Genomic DNA, 13,082 nt, shown 5'->3' on the forward strand with positions numbered 1-13,082 from the left:
CTCACAGAGGTTCTGGGCTGGTGGCCAGCGTCAGAGTCCTCTTGCTTTATGGATTTCCAGAAATGGGGGGGGGGCGCATAAATACCCTGAATATTCATTGGAAGGACTGATGTTGAAGCTGAAACTCCAATACTTTGGCCACCTGATGCGAAGAACTGACTCATTTGAAAAGACCCTGATGCTGGGAAAGATTGAAGGCAGGAGGAGAAGGGGACAACACAGGATGAGATGGTTGGATGGCATCATCGACTCAATGGACATGAGCTTGAGTAAACTCTGGGAGTTGACAATGGACAGGGAGGCCTGGCATGCTGCAGTCCATGGGGTCGCAGAGTCAGACATGACTGAGGGACTGAACTGAAAGGCTTATATGCACCCCGCCCAGGTCCCTGCTGCTGCAGCTCAGGTGCCAGGGATGCTACTTAGATGGTTAACATCAGTGTCCCACTCACATCATTCTTGCTTTGGCTCCTTGGCTTGTCACCCCTGAGTGCTCATCCTTTTCTGTTTTCCTCTTGTCCCTTTGTCTGCATAGACAGTCTCCCCCATCCTGTTTCATTGTGTATCCAACCCTGCTCTCCGGCGGGTTCACGATTTCTCTATTTCTGCATTTGATTAGATATCATAAAGAGAAATTCCCTTTGGGTTTACAGTGCATGAATAGAGAGTTGGGAAGGAGAAAAAGATTCTTTAACAGACAAAACAGGCACCGGGGGATGCTGCTCTCTTTGGACGTGACCAGCGGAAGAAAAGACTCATTAGAGAGAAGAGACCTTGGGCTGTTGTCAAATCGAATTTTGCTGGAAGAGGAATGGATCGAGGTCATGTGTGTGTGGAACCCACATGTGTAGTCAAGCAGTGGGGCCCCTCCTGGGGTCTCGCATGTGGTCCACAACCCAGACAGGGGAGAATGGCTTCTTTGTGTAGACAAAACACGGAAGCCTGTGGGGGTGGGAAGAGGGAAGGTGGCCGTGCACCAGCCCTGGGGGAGCCCTAGATGTCCCCTCTTGCAGCCCTACGGGGAATGGGTGAGGGGTGAATATTTCTGTGTCTGTTGGAGGGGGGTTGTTCAGTGCTAGGCACCGGGTCCCTGAGGGGAGGGGGCTGTGTAGAGATAGGTCATGGGACTGGGAACCAGACTGGATGGAATAGGGGTGGAATCATTGCTCGGGCATCACTAACACCAGGAAAAGGAGCAACCAGAATGGGAAGACAGGGAGCAGAAGCCCCCAGGATCATCTAAGACTTAAGTGCGGAACTGTCCTGAGAACCAACCCTGACTTATCTGAAGAGATTCTTCAAAGTGACTGTATTTTTTAAAAATTTATTTATGTTTGACTGCACTTGATCTGCACTGCAGTGAATGGGCTCGCAGTCGCGGCGAGCAGGGGCTGCTCTCTCGTCGTGCTGTGCCGGCTTCTCGCTGTGGTGGCTGCTCCTGTCGCAGAGCCCAGGCTCTAGGGCACATGATCTCAGTAGTTGCGGTGCACAGGCTTAGATGCTCCACAGCACGTGAGATCTTCCTGGACCAGAAATCGAACCCATGTCCCCTGCCTTGGCAGGAGGATTCTTAACAACTGAATCACCAGGAAAATCCATGACTGTGTTTTAAATGGCGACTACTCAGTGGTGTCCGACCCTTTGCAACCCCATGGACTAGTCCACCAGGCTCCCCTGTCCATGGGATTCTCCAGGCAAGAGTACTGGAGTGGGTAGCCATTCACTTCTCCAGGGGATCTTCCCAACCAGGGATTGAACCCGCTCCTGCATTGCAGGCGGATTCTTTACCGTCTGAGTCACCGTGGAAGCCCCATAATCATTTGGGGTACGCATTTAATTCAGACTTTGATAATACCAAAATGTGACGTTATCGTCTAGTGATCAAGCCATCCAGATGCCTCCCTCCCCAACTCCCTGGCCTAGCAGCTGTGGCTTGGAGGGGGGCAGCTGGCTCATTTCATAATAGAAAGAGCACTAGTAGCTGATACATTGACTATTGGGGTCCTGAGACCCCCCAGGAGGCCCTGAGATTTCACGAATGATGTTTCTCACAAGCACATTAGTACCTCTGCCTTTCCAATGTTGCAGATGTGATGGACTTAAGTACACATTTATTTCAAGATCCTCTGGAAATTCAGAGTTTATTTTTTGTCACGGTAAATTCTCTTCCCAGGTGGCACAGTAGTAAAGACTCTGCTTGTCAATGCAGGAGACTCAGGTTCAATCCCTAGGTTGGGAAGATCCTCTGGAGTGGGAAATGGCAACCCACTCCAGTAGTTTTCCCTGGAAAATTCCATGGATGGAGAAGACTTGGAGACTACAGTCCAGGGGGTCACAAAGAGTCAAACACAACTGAGCACGCACACACACACACACACACAATTTCTCTTCGGGCACTATCAGTGTGACTTGTATCATATGAGAGTGTGACAGGTGTTGTCAGGGCCTCGTCTTTGTCAGTCTATGTGCTCTGTCTGACTTCCTTCCGCCTGAGGGCTCACCCGCCCCACCAGCCTTCAGGCCAGAAGTGCCAGGAGATTGCACCTGTCCCTGGTTGCCCTTAAGTTCTGACTCCATGGAGTAGGTGTATAAATACCCCAGCTCCCTCCCTACTTAGGTGGGATAATTCTCTGTGTGTTCTGCAAGTTTCCCCAAGTTTCCTTGAGGAGTTAAGCCCAATGACCAACCATGAGAGCTGGTTCCACAGTTCACCTTGTATCATTCCTGTAACTCCTTTACTTGCTACCGGTGCTGAAATGATTCTAAGAGCCAATTATAGAGTGTCAGGGAGGTAGTTTCCTCACCACCAAGCAATCCTCTGCTACCCTAGTTGGGTGTCCTACACCTACTATCTGCCTGTGCTGTCTGCTCAGTTGTGTCCGACTCTTTGCAACCCCAGGGACTGTAGCCCACCAGGCTCCTCTGTCCATGGGATTCTCCAGGCAAGAGTACTGGAGTGGGTTGCCATTTCCTCCTCTAACTATCTGCCTAGATAATATCAGATTCCACAGGCTAAGGGCTCAGTGCCACGAGACTGCTCCTATGCTACATCAGAGGCCAGTTGTAAGTGGTGGGGCCCCAGGTTACCTACAACTGCTGTCTGATTTGGCTACAGATCAGAGGTACCCGTGACACCCCCTGCCTGTCTGATTAATCTTCTAGAGAGGCTCACAGAACTCAGGGAAACACTAACTTACATTTACCAGTGTGTTAAAGGACATGATGAAGGATACAGATGAAGAGCCAGATGAAGAGATACGCAGGCTTGAGGCAAGTGGGAAGGGGCAGAGTTTTCACAGCATATGTTCATCAACCCAGAAGCTCTCCAAACCCTGTACTTTTGGGATTTGGGGATTTTTATGGAGGCTTCATCATATGGGTATGATCCATCTTTAACTCCATTTATAGCCCTTCTCCCTTCTCAAGAGACTCGGGGGGCAGGGCTGAAAATCCCCAGCTTCTAACCACGATTTGTTCTTTCTATAACCAGCCCTCATCCAGAAGCCCACCCACTCAGAACAAAAGACACTCCCATCACCCAGGAAATTACAAGGATTTCAGGAGCTCTGGGCCAGGAATGGAGGGGAGAGACCAATATACATATTTTCTATTATCTTACAACTGTTCTTTTACCTCTGAAATAATAAACCACATGCTTCCAGTCTCAGCCTCAGGATCTGCCTCCAGAAAAACCCAAACCAGACAGGAGATGTCTGAGCAATCTCCCTTCCATTTTTTATTGAGGCTTAAATTACATAAAGTACACCAATGTTAAGCAAACAACTTGATAACGATCTCTATTTGTATATCTCTCTGTAAACACTGCTGAAATCAAGCTATAGAGTATATCTAACTCCCCAGCAGGCTCACTCATCTCAAACCATCCTGAAAAATAACTACTCTTCTCACTTTAGATCCACTTTGCCTGTTCTTGAATTTCACATAGATGGAGTCTCACACTGTGTGCTCTTTAGGGTATGACTTCTTTTGTTCAACATTATGCTTGTGAGATGTTTTTGCCTTTAGAAAGAGTTTGCTAGTTTTTTTTGTTCAGTTGCTAAGTCGGGTCTGACTCTTTATGACCCCGTGGACTGCAGCACACCAGGCTTCCCTGTCCTTCACTATCTTCTGGAGTTTGCTCAAGTTCATGTCCAATGAGTCAGTAATGATATCTAACTATCTCATCCCCTGCTGCCCTTTTCTCCTTTTGTCTTCAATTTCCCCCAGCATTCTGTTGTATACATATCAGATCATTTAAAAATTCATTTCGACTCTTAGTGGACCTTTGGGTTGATTGCTACCTTGGGCTGTTGTGAAGACAGCTGCTATGAACCTTTTTGTGCATGTTTTGTGCACCCAAGTACCTGCATCCTTGGGCGTATGTCCAAGAGCGGATCTGCTGGGACAGAGAGCCGGTGGGTTTAGTTTAGTAAATACTGCCACATGTTTTCCAGCATGGTTGTAACATTTTATATCTCCCACTAGGAATATGAGAGTTCTAGTTGCTCCAATCTTTGGCAACACTCAATACTGTCAGTCCTTTAAATTTTAGCCAATCTGGTAATTCTGTGTAAAAAAATTTGGCCATGGACTTCCCTGGTGGCTCAGTGGTAAAGAGTCTGCCTGCAAAATGCAGGAGACATGGGTTCCATCCACAGTCCAAGAAGATCCTACACGCCACAGGGCAACTAAGCTCATCCACCACAACTATGGAGCCTGTGATCTCGAGCCTGGGAACCGCAACTACCGAAGCCGGCTTGCCCTAGAGCCTGTGCTCTGCAACCAGAGAAGCCTCCACAGTGAGAAGCCTGTGCTTAGTTGCCTTGAACTACGTGGTATCTTCCTAGATCAGGGATTGGACCTATGTTCCCTGACTTGGCAGGTATATTCTTAACAACTAGAACACTAGGGAAGCCCCACAATGGGGCTTTGAAGGCACATCGCCCGGGCTGGGTCTCAACATAACTCTCCACTGACACGCACATCAGCTCAGAAGACAGGGAGAGGTTGTTTTCAGCTGGTTCCTCCTCTTTTCTCCTGCAAGCCCCTGCACAAAACTCCTCTGCTCTCAGAGGCTAGAAAGTTCTCTTGCATGCTAACACGTGGGGATCCAGGTGAGAGAGCAGTCAGCTTAGCAGGGTTTTTTTTTTTTCTTCGGCTGCACCCCGTGACATGTGGGATCTTAGTTCCTGACCAGGGATGGAACACTGCACCCTCTTCAGTGGAAGCTCAGAATGTTAATACCTGGATTTCCAGGGAAGTCCCAGCTCACCAGTTTTGAAAGGGGCAAACTATGAATGCCACCCCGCCAATTCAGGAAGGCCATCCCCTCCAAGGCTACCCCACACCTCGCAATGCCATTAGATGGGGTGAGTGTGCTAGCCCTCCACTGAGTCTGGTGCTCTGAGTCTCTGGTTCAACCAGTCACTGAGAAAACTTCTAGTATCCTAAAGGGATGGACAGAGAGCACATGTTCCAAGACAAGGTGGGTAGCAGGCCATTCGAGTGCAGAACCACAAACACACTGGAGGAGCAGGCCTGAGGGCCCCACCACTCCGGCACAGTCTTTCAACCACTCCTCCGGATTCCAACGTGGCACGGCACCCTTGTCTTCAGAAGTAACTGCCTGCCCCAAGTCCTGAGCCTTTCCACAGCTCTGCAGGGATCATTTTGTCTCTTATGACGACCTTCGCACCACCTCCCTCCAGCATGTAGGGGCCATCTTTCTCCCTCCTGCTAAGTCAGGTACCATTTGTCCAGTTAGTATTCACCTCACAAATTCTTCTCTTCTGATGCTTCTTCTCCTGACCTTTTTGTCCTTGGGAGACACTGAATGTTTCTGCTTTTCTGCCACTTTGGAGGAATGTCAGGAGAGTGTAGACAACCCAGATAATCACGATGGTGTGATCACTCACCTAGAGCCAGACATCCTGGAATATGAAGTCAAGTGGGCCTTAGCAAGCAAGCTAGTGAAGGTGATGGAATTCCAGTGGAGCTATTTCAAATCCTGAAAGATGATGCTGTGAAAGTGCTGCACTCAATATGCCAGCAAGTTTGGAAAACTCAGCAGTGGCCACAGGACTGGAAAAGGTCAGTTTTCATTCCAATCCCAAAGAAAGGCAATGCCAAAGAATGCTCAAACTACCTCACAATTGCATTCATCTTACATGCTAGTAAAGTAATGCTCAAAATTCTCCAAGCCAGGCTTCAGCAGTATGTGAACCGTGAACTTCCTGATGTTCAAGCTGGTTTTAGGCAGGATCATGGAAAAAGCAGGAGAGTTCCAGAAAAACATCTATTTCTGCTTTATTGACTATACCAAAGCCTTTGACTGTGTGGATCACAATAAACTGTGGAAAATTCTGAAAGAGATGGGAATACCAGACCACCGGACCTGCTTCTTGAGAAACCTATATGCAGGTCAGGAAGCAACAGTTAGAACTGGACATGGAACAACAGACTGGTTCCAAATAGGAAAAGGAGTACGTCAAGGCCGCACATTGTCACCCTGCTTATTTAACTTCTATGCAGAGTACATCATGAGAAACGCTGGGCTGGAAGAAGCACAGGCTGGCATCAAGATTGCTGGAAGAAATATCAATAACCTCAGATATGCAGATGATACCACCCTTATGGCAGAAAGTGAAGAGGAACTAAAAAGCCTCTTGATGAAAGTGAAAGAGGAGAGTGAAAAAGTTGGCTTCAAGCTCAACATTCAGAAAACAAAGATCATGGCATCTGGTCCTATCACTTCATGGGAAATAGATGGGGAAACAGTGGAAAGTGTCAGGCTTGATTTTTTTGGGCTCCAAAATCACTGCAGATGGTGACTGTAGCCATGAAATTAAAAGACGCTTACTCCTTGGAAGAAAAGTTATGACCAACCTAGACAGCATATTGAAAAGCAGAGACATTACTTTGCCAACAAAGGTCCGTCTAGTCAAGGCTATGGTTTTTCCAGTAGTCATGTATGAATGTGAGAGTTGGACTGTGAAGAAAGCTGAAAGCCGAAGAATTGAGGCTTTTGAACTGTGTTGTTGGAGAAGACTCTTGAGAGTCTCTTGGACTGCAAGGAGATCCAACCAGTCCATTCTGAAGGAGATCAGACCTGGGATTTCTTTGGAAGGAATGATGCTAAAGCTGAAACTCCAATACTTTAGCCACCTCATGCGAAGAGTTGACTCATTGGAAAAGACTCTGATGCTGGGAGGGATTGGAGAGGAGAAGGGAACGACAGAGGATGAGATGACTGGATGGCATCACTGACTCGATGGACATGAGTCTGAGTGATCTCCAGGAGTTGGTGATGGACAGGGAGGCCTGGCGTGCTGCGATTCATGGGGTCGCAAAGAGTCGGACACGACTGAGTGACTGAACTGGACTGAACTGAACTGAGGAAGGTGTAGAGATAAACACGTCTGCACTCCAGCCCAGAGGTTCACCCATAAGCATGCCTACACGACCTCCATGTCTAGGGACACCCAGGCTGGCTCCTAGATGGAAGAGGCCTTCCTCCTCAGGGGACTTAAGGGCCAGGAGTTGGTCAGAGAGCGAGCGGGGGGTTCCTGGAGTCCTGTTCTCCTTGGAGGTCAACCAGCACACTAACGTGCACACGTATCTGGGTTACACCCTTGTTGTGTCACAGGGGAGCTCAAGGCCCGGAACGAAGCAGTCCTTGCCAGTCAGCAAAATGACAGGCCTGTGTATTTGTTGGGAAAGAAGAAAGCATGGGCGTGGCCAGGGCCCTCGAGGACTAGATGTGGTCAGAGTGACAGCTGCCTGGGCGTGGTCACAGCCAATGAGGACTGGGCGTGGTCAGAGTGACAGCTGCTTGGGCGTGGCCACAGCCAAGGAAGAGTAGAGCGTGGTCAGGGAAACTCAGTTGGCGCCTTCTGTAGAACAGGGCTGCCGTCCAGCTTTGGTGTTATTTCCACTCTTTCAGAAATCGCTGCAATTAATTAAATTAAATTAATTAATGTAAATTGAAATTTAGCAAATACAATGCAATATACTTTTCTTTCAAGGATATATCAAAATTGTAGTCTTGCCCTCTTTTTGAGTTCTAATGTTAGTGCTCCCCCCACTGTGTGTGTGTGTATTTAAGAAAGAGAAAGGCTATTTGGCTCTGGAAAAAGTGTAACTAGACTCTGACACTGAAGCCCAAACTCTCGTCTCCCAGAAGACTAGGAGGTGGCAGCTCGCCTGGGTCTTCCCTCTCAGGTTCTTCCAGCAAAGACCCCCACCCCCCGCCTCAGCTTGGCCCCTTCTTTGTCACCTGTGCTTCATAAGTTGCTCAGTCTTGTCCAACTCTTTGTGACCCTGTGGCCTGTAGCCCACCAGGCTCCTCTCTGTACACGGGGATCCTCCAGGCAAGAAAACGGGAGTGGGTAGCCATGCCCTCCTCCAGGGAATCTTCACGTCTCCTGCATTGGCAGGTGGGTTCTTTACCACTAGCACCACCTGGGAAGCCACCCCAGGTTATTTCAATTTCTCTCTGGCCTCCTGTGTCTGCACACGTGAGGTTTTGCCCCGAAAAACTCTTCTCTCCCTTCCCCCTTCCCTGGTGAACTCCAGCTCCTCCTTGAGCTCAGGTGTTGCTTCCTCCCGGAGCAGCCCCAGGCCTGCAGGCAGGGGGGCCACTCGCTCCAACTGCCTCTCTGCCTCCGGGCCCTGGTGCCCCACATAACTGCTCTGACTCACCCCAAGGCCCTGGGTTCTGGGGATGCAGAGACCCCTCTGCACTAATCCCTGCAGGGTCCCTGGACTGTCATAAGCACTGTGCGAATACTCAGGGAAGGAGCCAAAGAAAGAAGGGGTGGAATTCGTCATGCTAATTCTGCATTTCCTCTGCTCCCGCCTTTCAAATCATATTCAATCTCTCATCTGTTTCTTTATTTAAAAGTGTTATCACGGAAATTTACTCGGGCCATTGTCATTTCCTTTCCGTTGACTTGGTACGTTGGCCCCAAAATAACTCTTTGAGTGAGTGATGAGCAAAGCCATTAGGTAAAATTAATTGGAGTAATTAAAAGCAAATCGTTTTCCTGGGAAAACCAGGTTTTAAGAGCTGGTGCTGGGCAGCTCAGCTGGGGAGTGGCCCTGCTCTCGGCTTTGTGCCCCGGCTGCTGGTGGTTCTCACTGGTAGCCGCTATTAGTGGCGGTGACACGTTAATTGAACCTCACTACTTCCAGGTGTGTGGCACACTCCGGGGTCACCAGTGCAGTGGGGGCGGGGGGTGGTTCATGTGTATTCAATTACAGCTGCAAGATGAAGGAACGCAACATGTCATATGCTAAAGTGTCGATTACCACCCCTTACGGGGCTGCCCGCAAACTAAACCAATCAGCCCCCCTTCCCTGTGGAGTGTGTTCTGTTTGGGCTGGAAGCCCTATAAACCATGTGCAGCATCGGGGAGAAACAGGGGGGACCCAGAAAGCTGAGAGGGGAGAACCTAAAGGGTTGGAAAATTCATCTTGAAAATTCAGGTGGTGTTCCCATTTGTTTTGAGATTGCACTATGGGATGTTGGAGTATGTACAATTGGAAGCCACGGTTACATGAAGAAATCCATTAAAGATAATGCATGGCTGGTTCACTAGGCTGTACAGAAGAAAATAACACAGCATTGTAAAGCAACTATAGTCCAATAAAAATTGAAAGAAAAAGAATACAGCCATCCACGAGAGGCCCAGGGGGGCTGATGAAATACACACCACAACGTATAGTTGAGGGGCTTCTTGGGTGGTATAGTGCCAAAGAATCTGCCTGCAATGCAGGAGATGCAGGTTCAACCCCTAAGTCAGGAAGATCCCCTGGAGTAGGACGTGGCAACCCGCTCCAGTATTTTGCCTGGAAAATTCCATGGACAAGAGGAGCCTGGCAGGCTACAGTGCACGGGGTCACAGAGAGCCAGACGCAACTGAGCAACTGAACACAGACACATACTCATGTATAGCTGAGCTATTGCAGGAGGCGAATTCATGAAATTTACATTTTGAATGTCTTTTATTTAGCATTTATGAAGATGTGTGCTTATGAACAATTAATTAATTACAATTAATATAATCTGATATATTAATCTAAAATTGTGCAGATTTGGTCACCAAAACGTGAAATGCATTTATGGAAGGAGAATTTTTTAAAAGAATATTTTCCACCTTCTCTGACTGTTGTGAACTGTAACCAAGCCTTTTACCCTTTAGATTTATTCTGAGGAGCATAAGGCCATGACACCCTATGACTTCCCCATGAGACCCTCTTTGTGTGGAATTTTTCTTTCCTTCCTTTCTTTTTGAAAAGGAGGCATTTTTCTTACAAGCCAGGAATGGTTATTATAATTAGTATTTATTACACCGTCTTCCTTCCCCGAACTCGAAGTGATCAATCATGTTTACCCCTTCAGCACTGCCCTGTATGGAATAAGTATTATCCCCCTTTCTCACAGCAACAAGAAGAGGGTTAACAGTCTCATTCAAGGTCATCTGACAAATTATTCTGCATTAGAAACCACGATTGCTTAAGCCTCACCATCGCTTAGACAAACAAGCCATGTTTTTACTCTCAACCCTTTCATTTTGGGGTGCCGGTAGCCCTCTTCCCGATGTTGACCTTCGTGTCCATTCATCAGTCACTAAGTACTTGTTAAATACCCACTTTAAAATGTGTTAATTGTAGGAATAAGATTATTTGGTTGAGGGAATACAGATTAAATTTCAAACCTCAAAACCACACTGAACTCTTATTACTAAGAAAAGAGGTCACTGTTGGTACCGTTTAATTTAATGCCCATTTCTCTTCCTTTTCTGCGTCTCCTTTTCTAGCCCTGACTTTCTCAAGGCCTCTTGCTTACTAATGTTGCTTTCTCTTACAGAATTTTGACGTTGGCTGTCAAATACACAGAATTTTGACATTGGTTGTCAATACATTGTTCAGTGAATTTGAAACATATTCAGCCATTTTTAAATTACAAAACTGGTCATATGGTTCAACTCAGTACAAAACTGTTACATAGTTTTGTGGCTTCTGTACAGTCAAACTGAACAACACCTGAAAAAGAATTTTGAAAAGGTGTGGTGCTATATCTAAGGTATGTACTACTGTTTTTACTGTTAAAGGAATGGTTTACTGGCTTCTGGATTTAATTGCTAGTTTACTTATTGTGTTCAGATGCTCAGTCATGTCCGTCTCTGTACCCCATGGAGCTCTCCAGGCTCCTCTGTCCATGGGATTTCCTAGGCAAGAATACTGGAATGGGTTGCCATTTCCTTTTCTAGGAGATCTTCCTGACCCAGGGATCAACCCCCCGTCTCCTGCACTACAGGCAGATTCTTTACCACTAGGGCTACCTGGGAAGCCCAAGTTTACTTATGAGAGGCCTCAATTGGCATCTTTTAAAAGGAGCTGTGCTCTGCCCTCTTTATGTGGGATGGTGAATGGGGCCTGGCCAAGAAGGAGCACAGCTGGGCTTATGATCTTGTGAATTCTTCCAGGGACAAAATTAAGATGAAATCCCTGTTGTGGATCAGCCTACTTCAGAGAAAAAAAGAGAGTGAGAGAGAATAGGTGTGTCCAAAGGGCAGGCCGTCTGCCTGCCTACCTGACTCATCGACCTTGATCCGACCATATTTTCATGACAGCATGAAAGTAAAACTCTTTGCTTGTGACCACATCTGTATTAATTATTTAAAAATAGTGCAAGGCATAGCACAGGGAGCTCAATTTGGTGCTCTGTGATGACCCAGATGGGTGGGGAGGGAGGCAGGGAGGCTTTAGAGGGAGGGGATATATGTATGCAAATAGCTGATTCACTTCATTGTACAGCAGAAACTAACATAGCATTGTAAAGCAATTATACTCCAATAAAGAAGTAAATAAAAATAACGCAAGGCTAAGAAGAGAAAATGTCTGATGCTTTGCCCTTGATTGGGTTTTTTGGCTGAGCTTGAGCAGCTAAAGAAGATTCAGCCTCAGACAAAGGGGCTGGGAACAGGGTTTCCTGGACCATCCCTCTGGTGCCATCCAGAGCCCAGCAAGGTGAACTGGCACGTGGGGCCCACGGCCTCATGCCCCTGCTTCTCAGAGGACATGGACTTCAAGGGGTAACTGGTGTGACTGCATGTCTTAGTCAGCTTGGGCTCCCAGGCTTCAACAGCAGAAATTTACTTCTCATAGTTCTGGAGGCCAAAAGCGCTGGGCAGCTGGGTTCCTGGTGAGAGCCCATTTCCCGGGGCTAGAGGAGGCCCCCTTCTTGCTGTGTCCTCAAGAGGCAGAAAGAGAGCGAAAGCAAGCTCTTTTGTGAATACATTTGTTTGTTTGCTGCGTTGGTTCTTAGCTGCATCATGCGAGATCTTTCATTTGCGGTGCACAGATACTAGCGGCGGCTCTCTGGCTGAGTAATTACGATGCAAGGGCTTAGTTGCTCCAAGCCACGTGGATCTTAGCTTTCTGACCAAGGATCAAACCCACACCCCCTGCATTCCAAGGCAGATTCTTAACCACTGGACCACCAGGGAAGTCCCTGGGACTCTTCTTAAAAGGGCACCGATCCTATTCATGACGGCTCCACCCTCATGACCTAATTACCTCCTCGAAGTCCTCCTTCCCAATACCTCCACACTGGAGACTGAGCTTTCAGCAGATGAGTTTGGGGGTGGCAGGGGGACAAATACAGACATTCAGTCCATCGTACCGTGTGAACCAGGCGGTTTAATGAAATCAACTGAGTGGACTCATGAACAGTCTCAACCTCTGTCTCCTTCACAGTCTCAATTCAGGAGCCCTTCCCCCTGCTCTTCTGCTTGTGCCTTTTTAGAATAACCTGTCTTGGTCCAGTTTCCCTAAGAAATTGAGCCTAAAGCCAAGATTCAGTATTAATGCTTTTTTATGGAGCGGAGGTGCAGTCTCGGTGCAGTCTCAGGGCACTGAGTGAGGGAAGGGGGAGTGCAGGCGAGGAGGGCGGGAGGCGAGGAGGGCGGGAAGCAAGGTGTCGATGTGAAGACAGAGCCACGGTAAGTCTCCTGCATAAAAACAAGTTCTGTTCCAAGACCACGTTTCTTTAAGTCCAACAAAGTTAGCCTAGGTAC

This window comes from Oryx dammah, unplaced genomic scaffold, assembly GCF_014754425.2.
Source record: "Oryx dammah isolate SB20612 unplaced genomic scaffold, SCBI_Odam_1.1 HiC_scaffold_2, whole genome shotgun sequence".
NCBI lineage: Eukaryota > Metazoa > Chordata > Mammalia > Artiodactyla > Bovidae > Oryx > Oryx dammah.